This window comes from Octodon degus, unplaced genomic scaffold (genome assembly GCF_000260255.1).
Source record: "Octodon degus isolate 3935 unplaced genomic scaffold, OctDeg1.0 scaffold00004, whole genome shotgun sequence".
NCBI classification, from domain to species: domain Eukaryota; kingdom Metazoa; phylum Chordata; class Mammalia; order Rodentia; family Octodontidae; genus Octodon; species Octodon degus.
Window position 1 is genome coordinate 7,049 of NW_004524580.1, and position 16,470 is coordinate 23,518.

General features: G+C 33.5%; 1 pseudogene; it reads left to right on the forward strand.

The window, feature by feature from the left end:
- Nucleotides 1-11,957: 11,957 nt before the first annotated feature.
- LOC105742326 overlaps nt 11,958-16,470 on the forward strand; it is a 52,436-nt pseudogene continuing 47,923 nt past the window's right edge.

Genomic DNA, 16,470 nt, shown 5'->3' on the forward strand with positions numbered 1-16,470 from the left:
TGAGTGGTAGATGGCACAAGGTTATCAGATTTATACAGCGTTTGGTGATGAAATACAATTTCAAAACTAATGTAAAAGGCAAACAAGTGTCTTCAATTTGTGACTTTCTTACAGGAATGAAGAATAAGACTAGAGAATATAAAAATCAAGATAAATTGTAAAATAAGCCCAAAATGCTTTCTAGAAGTTAGTTAATAATTAGAATTTAAAATGTAATTTGTGGAACTTTTTAGTGTAGCTGTCAAAATACAGCTTGCGTGAGACTGTTTCACCAAAACAGAAATAATAGAACAAAATATATAAAATACCTTTCTGGAAGCATTTTAGAGCAACAAAGGCAAATGGGACTGGCAGGAGTAAGCACAGTGCTCAAGTAAAAAGGAAACATTCACGATGAACTTTACATTCAGGCTTTTTCTGTAGACTTTTTTTATTTGGCAGATGTAGAATTAAAACTTAAGTGCAAATCACCTGTTCTATAGGGCTGATGAGACAGAAAGCAGAATTCTTGCCTGCCAAGGGCTGAATATTTAGAAGAAAGTCTCACAACACAATTCATCATTTAGGTTTTACTGAAGTTATTGGTCAAATCCAAAGGTACACATGCAGAAGGCAAGACTCATAGGATAGGGAGAGAAAAGAGAGGAGAAGGAGAAGGGAGAGGGAGAGGGAAAGAGGACAGAGAAACTAGAGATGAAGAGCTGAGCAGTCACTTGGAATAAAGAAGTCGAAGAGATTGGAGATGTATGTCCTGCCAAGGTAAAGGGTTTTTGGTAAATCAGAGGCTTTCATTTATAAGCCTCAAAGGACCTTACTCTTTGGGATGAAGGAAATCAAAGGGCAAGAGCATTTTACAAAAGAACCTATAAAACTTGCAAATAGTGAAAACCTGCCCAGTATTGTTATTCAGCCAGGAAAAATGAATTAAAACCACAATGAGATAGCAGTACACTTCGACCCTGGCTATTTGTATGATGAAAAGTACTGACAAGACCTAATTTCATAATAATGTAGAGATCTGGACCTCATACATTCTTGGTGGGGTATAAATTTGTTGACTCACACATTTTACAAGTGTGCAGTAATACCTACTAGAGCTTACCATGGATATACCCTGTGAGTCATCATTTTTGCTATTATAAGTTCATTTGATAGGAGTTAGTGGTCATGTCATTGTAATATGCCTAAAGGAATTAAAGGTGCTTTGCTCATAATAGTCTCAAAGGAAATCATTGCAAATACTCATGAATAGCAGAAATGGATAAATACATAGATGAGGCTGTGTATGCAGCTTAACAGTTAGCATTTACTTGCCTAGAATATGTGAGCCCCTGGGTTTGTTTTCCTATACCACAAAAAATATTTTGAGAAAGGTAATATTGTTATTTGGAAAAAGCCAAACTTTCAATATACTCTGCGATACAAAGGAATCTCAAAAATAGTATGTCACCATGCATGATACACACTGTAATCCCAGAACTCAGTGTAAGGTAGGAGGATTGCCAGGGCCAGCCTGGACCACACAGTGAGACCCCATCTAAAAAAACTAAAACAAAAATTATGTTGAACAAAGAAAACCACAAAAGCATGCATGCTCAGTGATTGACATTTTGTTGTGCTTTAGAATTTTATGACTTATAAAAATATGCAAAAATAGTTTATCCAGGTGGAAATAAGCATAATGGTTTTCAATGGCCATACCACCCTGAATGTACCCAATCTCATCTATATCAGAAGAATAATGTTTATCTGTGAATGGGAGAATCATGGCAGATCTTCTTCGTATATAAACTTTTTTCTAGATAGTGGATAACATTTAGTGATGTATTCAGCAGTAATCAATGTGAAAAGAAATTTTAAGGTTTAAAAAAATCAGAATTCTATTATAGATAAACTTTGAGAATTGAGCTTTTGCAACAAATTTTTACAGGAATGACTGAGTCACAACCAAAATACTGTACTTCAAAAAGGAACTGTGTATTTGCATATCAGATTTATGTTACTAAAATTTATTTTAAAATTATTATTGCTATATTTTGAATTCATTGATAGCATCTGAATTTTTTTTAATACAAGCAATACCTTGCTCAGGAAGAGACAACAGGAGTCCTTTAGAATCATTTACATTGTTTTTTAATTGACCATTGATTTTGCTACCTCCTATTTTCATCAGAAGGCTGCTGGCATGTAGCAACTTCATCAGGGAACACTTATCCAGATGCTTAAACAAAGTTTTGAATAGTTATATTAATAAGTGCCTTTTCTTACATTAGTAAATGTTTTTTCTTACTTGACTAAGATAGGGTACACTGGGAAGCTTAATTGTCTGCAGCCTTACTGTGTATGTAGGTATAGAAATTATCCTCTTGAGGAACTCTTTTCTAAGTTTTGTAATTTTCCTAAACCATTGTATTATCCTGAGTGCTGAGTCTGGTGATATTGATATATATTCTTTTGGCATACTTACAGTCTCAGTGAATACCATCTTAAAATCAATCTTTCTTTTCTTTTCTTTTCTTTTCTTTTCTTTTCTTTCTTTCTTTCTTTCTTTCTTTCTTTCTTTCTTTCTTTCTTTGGTACAGGGTCTCACTAGGCATCTCAGACTCACGATGATCCTCCTGGCTCAGCCTCCCCAGTGCTGGAATTGCAAGCATGTGCCAACATGCCCAGGTCAGTGGGCAGCACCACATGCCCAGGGTTCCCAGACTGGTACAGCATGCAGTATCAGGGATCAAACACAAGTTTTGTGCTTGCCAGGCAGGCATTTAGACTACTGTGCTCTCTTCCCCAGCCCAGTCTTATATTAAACACCATTTTTTGTTATCTAATTCAATAACGTACTCTACCATGCCTTAATAATGCAACAAAATTCCTCCTTTTTTGACATAATCACCATGAAATATTATAAAAATAATGATATGGCATAACACTTTTTATGACATTCACCTACAAACAGATTATAACCACATGCTATAATTGGTAATGTTTCCAGCAGTGGTGCACATGGATGAGACTCAGCTGTGGCTCCTTAGCAGTTGCTCAGTTCTGCCATTGCAGTGTAAATGGAGTTATAGATGACATATGAACAGTCATCTATAACTGTTTATTTCCACCTGGATAAACTATTTTTGCATATTTTTATAAGTCATAAAATTCTAAAGCACAACTAAACTTTATGGAAAACTAAAACTTTAATTTCATGGCATGAACTATTTTATTTTTTCTCAATCATTTAAAAAATATTAATAAAATCTTAGAATCAAAGATAGAATAGATAGTTAGGCTTTCAATTCCTTCCCAGTAAATAAACTTTGGCTTTGATAACAATGTAGAACAACTTAAAAACTATGTGGAACAAGAAAGAAATGCATTGTGTAATGCCACATTTGGGGGATTTTTTTTTTGGAGGGGTCCACGCAGAATGCCTTCAGGGCAGGTCTGGTTTGGCTTGGGGATGAGCTGATCAAACCACAGCATCCTGAGCCTGACTGCTTTGTTTCAGTAGGCACTTAAACATGTGACCTAATGGGCAGGCCCTCTGTAGTATCACATTTACTACGTAAGTTAAAGACGTATTCACATTATGTCTTACAATTAACTGTGGTGATTAAAGATTAACTGTTGCAAGTAATGATTATGTGTTCTACCACATAGAAGTGGCTGGTTCAGTAGTTGATGTTTTTACTACATTTGAATCATGTACAATCACATAGTGTCCATGATTTCATCTCAGCAAAGACCCAATATATGCTGTGTGGTAGGAGTGCTGATAGAATTTAAAAGCATACAACTAAGGAAACAGGCATGGTGTACTCTTCCTGAATCTTATATTCTGGAAAAACAGATCAACATGCATAGGTAAATTAACAGGAAGGTATGATTTCAGTTAGAACATCAGGGTGGTCTTCACCAAAGAACAAAGATGAGATTGAGCTCTAAAAGATGAGTAGGCATTTTTCACTGCAGACAGTATGGAAGAGTATGCCATTGTGAGGATGCATACCAATACCTCAAGCCAGAGGGGAGGCGGGAAACCTGCAGTGTAAAAACTGCTTCAGAGGAAGCAGAGAGGTGAGCGCGACCAGATGCACCGTTCACATATTCCTGCAGTAGGTCTTATTTCTTGAAAATAATTCGCATCTATTAATGCATATGGTATTTGTGATTTGCCCAAAGATATGCTTTGAAATTCACATGAACATGTTTCAAATGAATAGATGTACAGTCACTTAGATCTTTAACTCACTTGGAAGTGTATGTGGAAATGTCAGTTTGGACTTAACCCTTCAAAAACAATTGCACGGACTTTCTCCAAACACCAATCTTGTCTTTAGTCAGGCAGAGAGTTTGCTAGACCTGAAAAGAGACAGCAGTGGGGCTGTGGAGATAGCTTGATGGTCTAAGCACCTGCCTGGCAAGCGCAGGGACCCAGGATTGATCCCTACTACCATATGCTGTGCTGGCCTCAGAACCAGGAATGGTAGTACACACTCGTAATTCCAGTGCTGGGGTGGCTGAGACAGGATTACTGTGAGCCTGAGCTGTGTAGCAAGACCTTGTACCAAATAAATAAATAAATAAATAAATAAATAAATAAATTTTAAAAAATAAGAACAGCAATATCTGGGCTATTGTTTTGAATGTACCTAGAAAAGAAGCTAGAAAAAGAAGACTAGCGAAATTCTTTTTCAAATTTTATGTTTACATTTTATAATTTATTATATCACTTTAAGGGAATATGTAAAAGGTCTCTGCAGACTTTTATTGGAGCATAAAAGTTAATAATTCATATATACAACTTTTTTCCTTGATTATTTGGTTAATAAATGCATTTATATAATTCACTCTTCCCCTCTGTATACCTCTTAGCCAGGTTCTATTCACTCACTATATCCTGATAAGTTTTATCTCAGTACGTATTTCTGTGACTTAAATTTCACATATTCACTTGAGTGAACTCTTTTATGGACTTCTGCAGCACAGTACTTTACACATTGAGGTCTTTGACTCGAGTTTTATCCTACACAAGTCTATCTTTTGGAGTCACGGAGAGTACTGCATAATAGGAATCTCTTCAGAGCATGATACTGTCAGTATATGCTGTATAAGAAATCCAAGGTACTTCACAGCCTTTAAATTCAGGGAACATTTACTGTGTGCCTGATTCAAATTATCTCCACTAAGTATTGTAAATACCTATCCTTAAAGGTACAACTGCTTTCATTTTACAAATGAGAAAAGTGAGGCATGGGACATACAGACACACACAAAGAGCTACAAATTATCTATTGCTTGCCTCATCAGCACCTTCTCTAGTAGTTTTCTCACTTATAGTCTGTGTTTGTGATATTAAATCCTGTACTTCTTTCTTCCTTCACCACAGGGTGCACCACAGGTGGGACTTTTGCTTACACTTATCCTTATCCCTTTCTCCTTTCCCCTTTATACCTGGCTGATTTCTTATTCTTTAAGGTGGTTCTCTCAGAATTCTCACATCTTTCACTTTTGTTCTTTCTTCTATAGTACTCTATACCTCTGTTATGGCATTTGCTGTGTTTAAGATTCAGTCTGTATATTTGTTTGCCAAATAAGTTGTGCATACTTTGAGTGCAGAGACTTAACTCTGTTCTTACAGAATTTAATACCTGCTCTAAAGGAAAACTTTATTCTCTTTCTTTTCCTGCAGTTCAATCTAATTAAATACAGTCATCACTCTGATTTACTTTTTGTTAGTTTTTGAGACAGGGTCTTTCTGTGTACTTCAGACTGGGCTTCAACGCACTATGTAGCTCAGAGTAGGCTCAAACTTGTAGTAATCCTCCTTCTTCAACCTCCTGCTTGCCAGGATTACAGGCATGCCCAGCATTCTTTTATTAAAGTATCTGTGTTCTTATTACATATCTATAAAAAGACTTGTTTGCTACAATTCTGCATTTCTGATTATACAAGTAGTGAGTTACATATGATGGACCTGAGAATTTCTTACTATCTTAGCCAAAAGTCTATATCCACCACAGCAAGAATCCATTGCTACTAAATCACTCAATCCAAAATACTTTTGTTTTCAATTAAAGAGACCTAGGCACATTTAGTGATCTATACTTTTTTAGGTAGTAATTTTGGTGGTTGTTTAATGTGCTATTTATTTAACCTGTACATTCCAGTGATATAAATGCACAATATTTAGGTCAAATATTCATATTCTAAAGAACTCACAAATTTTTACATGTGACTGTTAGCAAAACCTGATCTGAACTGATTTGAGATATTTATACTTTTAATTTACTCACATTATATGAATTTCATGCTCTTCATTGCAGAGTTACTAATGGCTTTTTATTTTAGAGAATTTAGTAATATATGTAATTTTTTTAACCATTTTTAAATCTGAAAATTTTCTAATTCCAAATTTGAGTATGAAGTAAGTATAAATATAAGAGTAGATACTTTCATTGTAAATAATCTTTTTGAAATTATTATGCTTTTTTAGCTGTAATGTCTTGAACTAATTATGGAAACAACTCTGTATACTTACTTTATCATTGAAACTAGTGACTGAAAATAAAAGTGAATTTTGCAAGTAATATGTCCTTTCAACATAGTCACTGAATTTTATGTGGTAGGAAGCAAACTCAAAAAATTCTAGTACACCAAAACTAAAGTGAGTAGAGCAAATGATCAAGTATATGGCAAGAAGAAGCATATGTTGTCAGTAGAAGGGGAAAATGTTCAGCATCACATTATAATCTTTTAAAAATGCAGAGTAAGATCCTGGTCTTCCTCAAATAATCAAAGATTTTTTAAAAAACTAAAAAGATTTTTGAGAAAAACTAAATGTAATCAGGGATACCAAGAAATCAGTCATTTGCAGAGGGTCCTAATGGGAAGAAATTTGTACAGAATGCCAAAAGTGGTAAGAGAGTTATTATTCTTTTAATTAAGATGAATTCATATTTTTAATTGATCACAAATAAATATTTAGCATATGTCAAATGTATGGATGTTCATTAGCTTACTTCATTTGAAACAATCAAAATGGTCATGAATATATATATATATATATATATATATATTTTTTTTTTTTTTTTTTTTTTTTTGTGGAACCAGGGATTGAACTCAGGCCCTTGCACCTGCCAGGGAAGCGCTTATTCCACTGAGCCATCTCCCCAGTCCCTGGCCATGAATATTGATGAGTTACTACATAATTTTATACTGGGACAGAATATTATGAAAAATAAAAAAAGTCTTTAAAATATTCAAAATATATTAAGTGAAAATACAGATTTAAAAACTATGATGTAGCACTCCCTGCAGAGAGGCTAGAGGCAAGACACACCCAGCTGATCCAGGAGCAGAACATCTTGCCAGAGTGGCACAGCAGGTTCACCTCCAAGGGCTGCGGCAGGGAGAAACGGAGCACAGCAACCAGAGCCAAGCCACACCCACCAGGATGAGTTTGAACTTCATAGATCCGGACCTGGTGCTAAGGTAATAACTGCACCAAAGCTCTATACCAAAGGTCAGAGGACAGTGATATACAAAATGACAAAGATAAGGAGCAAAATGCATTCTCAGGCCCAGAGCCCACCCAAAACATATGCAGGAGACAATGGCATAAAAGAAATTGGAAAGCACACACCTGAGATCTCTCAAATAATAGCATCTGGAATAAAGAAACAACTGCAGAAAGGTATAGAGAAAATCAGATCAGAAATAATCTCTGAAGTAAAAAAAGAAATAACTTTAATGAAAGAATTACTAAGTGCGGGGCCAGCCAAATAATTCAATGGATTAAAGCACCTGCAAGCAGGTGCAGGGGCCAGGGATTTAATCCCTGTGCCTGCCATGATGGCAGTCCATCGGGGAATGCTGACACAGTGATTGAGACTACGTGTAGTGGCACATGTCTGTAATCCCAGCTCTTGAGTGACTGTAAACAGGAGAATCACTATGAGTCCAATCTAGCAGTGAGACCCGGAGCACCCTATAGACCCTTGCCTAAAATACAGGAAAAAAAAAAAAAACTTTTTGCTTCTAAAGAAGTGCTTATAAAGAAGACACTGATAAAAAAAAAATGGAGAGTATAAAAATGATGGAATCCTTGAATGAACAATATAGGAAAGAAATAGAATGCATGAAGCAGATTCAAAGAGATATACAGGAAATTAAAACCTCTATCACAAGCTGACAAAACCATTTGAATGAAAGTGAAAATAGACTTTCAGACCTTGAAGTCACTGTGAAAAGGTAAGAAAAGATCTCTTCAAAACAACTAGGATGTAGGGAAAAATAATTCAACAGCTGCAAGATGATGCAAAGATGAACAATGTGAGACTAACAGGCATCAATGAGAAAGGAGTCAATACGAATGCTATAAAAAGATATGGGCAGAAATAATAGCAGAATACTTCCCAAATATAGGGAAATAATCTGACATTCAAGTAACCCAAGCATATAGAACTCTAAATAACATCAACCCAATTAAAAAAACAACCAAACATATAATAATCAAGATCTCAGAAATTCAGCACAGGAACAATATACTGAAAGCCACTGGAGAAAAGAAATAGATCACATTTAAAGGAAAACCAATCAGAATAAAGGCAGATTTTTCTGAAGAAACCATCAAGAAGAGCATGGAGCAAAGTACTTCAAGTCGTGCAAGAAAACAAATTCCAACCCAGACTGCTATACCCTGCAAGATTCTTTCAAATTTAATGGAGAAGTGAAATACTTCCATGACAAAGAACAACTAAAGTATTAGATGACAAGAAAGCCAACCCTACCCAGGCTACCAGAAGATATTCTAAAGAGGGATCAAAATGACCACAACTCCATGAATGAGAATGGAAAGAACCCACCAAATAGGGCAAGTAAACCCAGGAGAAAAAGAGGTATACAACAGCAGTCTTTCAATTATTATTTTGTATACAGCAGCAAAATATTTCCATCAGCATACTCTACAAATGGACTTCTCCTGTACCCCATGGGTCATGATTCTGTGTGGGTTTACAAGTTGTATATCAAGGAAATAGCAGTAGCTCAGTCCCACAAGTGACACCTGGCCATCAGTAAGCATCATAGACACTGTCCACATCCATCACATACAAAAACATTGTGCGATATCAGACTGTTAGAAGTGCTTGTCATATTTGCCATTCCAGTACTTTTGTTATGCTTTATTCTTAATAATTCTTTACTATCATGAAAACTTTTTCTTAGTTGATATTTTTGTATATATTAACCTAATCAAATACTGTGGGAGTACTCTGAATTGATCATAGATTCATACATATGATACACTACATGCTGACCTCTTAGTTGGACTTACAATTTAATTTTAATTTTTAAATATTATTTTGAAATCTTTAATTTTGAATTATTTAATTTTCTGAATATTTTTAATTTTAATTATTTTATGACTTATAGTTTATTTACTTACAATCTGCTTATAAGACATGATATTTTCTCCTAGTATTAGAAACCTTTAAAAGTATTTACATTTTCCATTGACTTTATATTAGTTCTTCCTTGTCTTTTACACACACACATGAAAAAATATGTATATAACCTGAATTAAGATTGATACTGTTTTGTGGAAGTCTTCAATGACTTTTAAATGGGTTCATCTAATATAATTGTATTTTACATAGTCCTGTATTTGGAGAACTCTTTATTCTTTTTTTTTTTTTTTTTGCTCCTCGAATGCCTTCAGTACGCTATTGGCCGGCTGGAGTGTTGTGGGGATCGAACTACAGCAACCTGAGGCTGACAGCTTTCTGGAAGCAGCCACTTAAGGACTGAGCTAGGGCCAGGCCCCCTCTTTATTCTTTATACAGGACCGTATAGCAACTTCTCTTGCCCTCTGGATTAAGGTCTTTTTTATTTTCTATATGCTACATCTGGAGGTATTAGAATATTTCAAGTTTGTATAACTGGAAAATATTTTAATTTTAGTTTTCAAAGGTATGTTTGCTAAGTATAAAATTCAATGAGGACAGATCTTTTTTTTTTTTTTTTTCTTTTCAGTCCTTTGAGTAAGTAAGTCTAGTTTCTTACCCACTTGCTCTTTTTTTTTTTTTTTTTCTAATGTGGAATAAGATGCTATTTAATTTTGTTCTTCCATAGCTAATTTTTTTTCTATACATGTACTTTAATGATTTTTTCTTTACAAGAAGTTTTGGACAATTTCATTTTTGTGTATCTTGTTATGATTTTATTCGTATTTCTTGTGCAAATGGTTCATTTTTCTTGGAAATTGGTGATTTAATTTTAACTAAATTCAGAAATTTTAAATCTTTAAACACTTACTGCCTATCTCATTCTACTTTGGGAATTCTAATTATATGAATATAACTTTCTTGATTTTGGCAAAGTGAACTACTATATGACTGATCTGAAAAATCTTCGTGTTTATTTTAGACAATTTTTATTGTTATATTCATTTAAGTTTGTGAAGAATTTTAAAGATGTACAATCTATATAATTAATCTCATGTTATGTATTCATTTCAGAAATATTTTTCTAAAATTCCCTCTGTCTACATCTTGTATCTTTCACATTTCTATATTTGTCTACAATTTTTAATTTGTTATATAATTATTATTGATTTTCAATAAAATTAATAATGAGCTAAAAAATAAAATAAAAACTAATATGTACAGCTTAGGTCCTATCTTAATATCCAAGTATCTACGTGCATGTGATTTGTGCTCATATCTTTTATCTTTTCAAAATTTTTACAGTAAATAAATTCAGAATACACTAGGAAGAATGTATGCAATGTGTTATTTGTTGAAATTGTCCTACTGATTTGGTTTGAAACTGTCTCATTGCTATTTGTTTCTCAATAAAATTATGGAAAAAAACAAAAAAATAAATTCAGAATAGATATTAATTTTTCTAGTACATATATACATGTCCAAAATTAGTAACCACAACATACCACGAAGATAAAAGTTCTCAAGAATCAAAAACAAGCTGAGTGTGGTGTCACATACCTGTAATCCCAGCACTAGGGATGCTGAAGAAGGAGGACTGTTGTAAGTTCAAGGCCATTCGCAACAACATACTGAGTTCAAGGCCAGCCTGAACTACATAGTGAGGCCCTGTCTTTAGAAATGTAAGACAAAACATAATCAAAAATGAAAAATATTCTAAAACGCTTAAAGACATTTCCTAATGCATTTTTCTGCTATCCACTAGAAAAAGGATGGTATCAGTATAAATGGTAATGAGTTTTCTTTTTAATACTCATTTGAATTCATGAGACACTATCCTAGCAGAAAATATTGCTGCTCTGAGATGTACTGTTTTTCCAGAAATTTAGCTCTTTATCAGCCATTCTGAGTCCCTTATTTGCCTGATTTACAGTTCAAATATGGCAAAATGTAGCATAGTACCTCTGTGCTCCCCAGGTCTCTCACTTAAAATACTACCATGTGGGGTGGAATTTAACTACTTATTCACAGTGTCCATCTCAACATCTTTCCCTGGCAACAGGACCAAGTATCAGTAAATCTTATCTAGCTGTGTCCCATTGAGGCCCTTAAGAAGTAAATCTTATCAATCAGACTGCACTTGATTATTGTATGATGGCAAAATTAAATGTGAATAAACAGCATTAAGGTATTCTTGGAAGAATAAACACAAGCTGGAAATATTATGTGAATAGTGCAGGGTGCAGGAAGGAGATGAAAGCTGATGGGGAAGCCAGTGTAGTCTGTCAGGTACTCTACGGTAAATGGTTTATTCCACTTTTCCCTTTCACTCAGTTTGGGAAAGAGAAGTCTGTGAAACCCTTATCAGATCCCAAAAGATTTTAGAAGTCCATATCTTGTTTGAAGATTGGCGCTGAACAGAATGGTATCCTGGCCATTGCGGATGATTCTTGGTTCATGTAGAGACATAAATACTTCCTGCTGCATACCTTTCTTTCTTCTTCTTTCCACCAACAGGAAACTGTTAAGGCAGCAATAGTAGAAGAGCAGAGACGAAGTGAAAAGGCTGTGGAGGAGGCAGTGAGAAGAACACGAGATGAGCTAATTGAGTATGTAAAAGAACAGAAAAGAGTAAGTGTCTTCTAAAGTTTTAATTTCTGCTTTTGGAAACACAAGCAGTACCTTCCACACAATAATATGACCTTTCAAAATGTTTATAATGCCCTTTATCATATAAGAATCTTCATCTAAGATTATTTCCGTGATATAGGTTACATTCCAATTTTTATATTAAATATAAATTTCATCTATCCCAAGAAAAGCAACAGTAAATGATTTCTTAGAATACTCTCAGGATGGGCCAGCAAGATAGTTCAGTGGACCAAGTTCCTTCTTAGGCTTGCACAAGGACTGGGGTTCGATTCCTGGCCCCATAACACCACATCAGCCCTGCTTCCCATCCCCAGCCACATGGAGCCAGCCACCAAATCCAGGTGTGGTGGTACACACCTGTAATCCCAGCACTGGGGAGGCTGAAGACAGGTAGATCACTATGAGTCTGAGCTGCATAGTAAGACCCTGTACCCTATACATTTTTAGAAAAGAATACTCTCAGTAATTTCCAATTTAATACTGCATTCATGAAAATATGAGACAGTTTTAGATTTTCAGAGGTATTTTTGCTACATGTTTGTTCATTCCTTATAAGCTTTCTCTGTAAACCCATTCTGATTCTAATGGATTTCATTATAGTTAGCAAATTAAGGCTCTCATCACAATTCCATTTTGGAAACATAATTGATATATGCGTGACAAAATTTAGGATACATTGAAGCTTTGTAACATAAATATTTATAACTGAGCCTGAGCAGTAGCTAAAAATAATATGTTAAACTTCATTGTTTTTTTTCATTTGTTTTATAAATATATCTTTAGTCTGCTTGAATAGTATGTAAGAATAACACAACATATATTATATAATAAAATATGTAATAATGCTTTTCACACACTTTAGTATGTTTTATTTATATAGTTAGTATATACTATATGTACTCTTTTATGTATGTATAAATATATAAACCTGTGTTTTGATTTCCATAATATAATATAACAAACATAAAACATACACTATGGGAAGAAATTTGATGAATACTGTATGAACTTAGTGACAGAATAGAAGCTAATCTTTTGCAGGTGGCAGTTAGGTGGCTTATGAGAAGAATAATAAAATTCCTAACAACCCTTGGTTCCTATTTTCAACTTGATATGATGCAAAGAAAAGAAAATCCCAGCCCTCTATCTTAACCAGTATGTTCAACAAAGAATTTTTCACCAAAGAAAAAAATATGCTGTGAAGTTCTTCCAGATCAATGAATTATTCCCACAAGCATTTTGTGTGGGATTATGTCTTTGTGCATCTGACCTAAAAGTGTCTTTCATAGAATGTGCTGAAATTCTCAACAAAGTGTATATGGACAGTCAGCTGGCTTTGCAGTTAGGCTATGTAGAATTTTTTTTGAATAATCTGGTTCAAAAATAGTGATGCAGTGATTATAATATAAGTATTTTTATGTGTTTCTTTGCAGTAAGGAAAGAACATACATTTGAAGTAAATTCAGGAATTCTTATAAGAAAATATACTTTTATCTTTTTTCTTTTTTAATGATTATTTTAGTTTACTTTATGAAAAGGACAAAACATGAGATCGAATCTCAAAATTTTGTCTATGTACAGTATCATTGACTATAAGTATTTTGCTGTAGAGCAAAACTTTATAGAGCTTATTCATCTTTCTTTGAAAATGAAACTTGGTGCTTTGGATCATTGATTGCCTGTTTCCCTTCTTCTGGGTTCTGGTAACCACCATTTGACTCTGTATGTGGGTTTGAGAGTCTTAGTTCTCTCATACAAGTGAAATCGTGCAGTGTACATCATTCTGTGGCTGGCTTACCTCAGTTAACATAATGCCCTAAAAGGTCGTCCATATTTTCACATATGTAGAATATACCCTCTTTACCCTGAATGCCATTTTGTTGTATGTATGTAGTATATTCTTTATCCAGTCATCTGCTGATGAGCTTTAAGGTTGTTTATACATAATTCATTTGTTTTAATAGTCCTTATTTAAGTTCTAAAGCTGGACAGGAGAAATTATATAACAGCAAAAAATCATTCTTAAGATAAAGATTATTTTTGGCTAATACTTCTTTGATCAACATAGATACATTTTTTAGATCATTACTTCCCCATTAAAAGACATTATGTAAAAAATTCTTCATATAAGAGTAAGAAATGATTTATCTAGATCTTCTAAGAGGTAAGTTAACTGTTGAAAAGAATTAACAATGCACCCTGCCATTTACTTTATGTGTTCTTGTAAACTATCTTAAAGGAATAATATCCATTTGCATCAGTCATATAATCATATTAAAGAAATATTTATGTCATTTAGCACCTATAAAAATATTCATTAATTCATAGCAATTACAACAAAATCACAACAATATTAGGTTCCATTAGAGCAAATTTTTCACTTCTGAGTACTTGTTTCCTTATATGTAAAGGAAAATTAATACCAACCTTACAGAGTTAACATAAGTAGAAGAACTATAGTAAGAGCTATGTATTCTGTGTACTATGTAAATATATGCTATGATTATCATCCTCACCACATTATTAAATAATACCTAGAACCCTCTCTTAGTATTCTTACTGATAATTAAAAATGTGCTGTTTAGTTAGTGTTTTATACTTGTGTCCTCTCAAGTTTATAGTATGAATTCTAAAGTTCCACTCCTGTTATTAATTCACAGAAGATTGAAACTGATTTAATGAATATACTTGCAGAAAATCTATTACTTTACACTTTGAGGATTTGGGGGTTTTACTAATACTATATATTGTGGAACACTTTTAATACTTGAATGTTTCTGTATTTTCAAATAGGAAAACAATTTTTGAAGAGTAAATAAAATATCAAAATGAAAGCACAAGTTACTAAAATCTTTTTATGTAACTTTTAAAAATAGTTTCTCTATATTCCTTTTCTTTCCAAAACTTTATTTCAGCACTTCCAGTTAATTTTTATAAAAATCTTGGAGCTACAGTAATTTTCACAAAGAAAAGTACATCTCAGACCTTATAAAATAATACTTAGAAGAAATTATTTTAACAAATTCACATTCTTTTTGTCTATTTCCAAAAAAACTAACTCAGTACAACTCATCTCTACTTCTTCTGGAAGATGGATTTCTGTTTGCATCAGAGAACACATTTCCAGGGCAAAAATTTTCCTTTCCTGTTTCCAACTTTTTTAAAAAACCTGGAGTCAACTTAATATTTTCAACATTAGACACCTCAAAAGCCCTATATTTCTTAGTTCCAGCTGGACTTAAATTCTACTCTATTCTCTTGGTGAAATTTTCAAAAACTTTGAAGGAAGGAGTTGAATGTTGAGTTAGACTTTGTCACTGAATATCTTTTATTGTTAAAAGTCTTTCCTTTGACATCATCACGACCAAATTCTCTGTTCCTACCTCTTTTCCTTTTCAATTCAGAATTAGATTAAAATTAAGACTAAATTAAAAATTAAAACTAAAAAAATAGTTTTAATTTTAAAGGACATTTTCTAGTTTTTATGTGTCAGAACAATAGAGATGTTAGTACTTCATGTAGCATTATCCATCTGTTCTGAACATTTTGGAAAATGCAAAGGATTACTTATAAGTACTAATTGAATGAATCATAATTTTTACTCAAATTGCTTGCTAAATTACATAGTTACATAATGCTTGTACTGTTAACCCAAGTTATAATCATAACTAAATAATATGTAATAAAATGTCCAAATAAGGAGACTATTTTAAACTGTCAACCAAAACAGTTATTCAAATTTATGGGTCAATTCCAGTGGTAAAAATTCAACTTGGGGGCTGGGGAGATAGTTCAGTGGCATAAGCTCCTGCCTGCCAAGCACAAGGTCCTGCGTTCAATTCCCGATACCACAAAAAAATAAAAAATAAAAAATAAAACCTAAGACTTTGGAGCCTGGGGAGCTCAGTGGAATAAGTGCTTGCCTGGCAAGTGCAAAGTCCTGAGTTTGATCTCTGGTACCACAGAAAAGAAAAAACTCAACTTGACTTTTTAAAAATCTCTTCAACATAACTATGTAAGGACAAGAAAAGACATTGCAAATTTAGTGTGAATTGAAAAGCTAATGTTTTGCAACTTAGCACTCAAATTTTTTCCAAGGAATCTGGTAGAAATTTTCTCTTTTTAATTGATTTAGTCATTGTTATTGTACTTGTATAATATAGAAGAATAAGCAAACAGAAAGACCTTGAAGGATTGAAGCATAAATCTTTCTAAAAATCAGCTGGGTTCCTACAAGGATAATGATTTGCAATAGGACACGCTCTATATTATTAAAATTTACATTTTGAGTTCACGCTGTCTTATATCACTAGAAATTTTAGATAAAAAGATAATTAATCAGCCAAATCCAGCACGCTTCCTGTTTGTATTTTTTTTT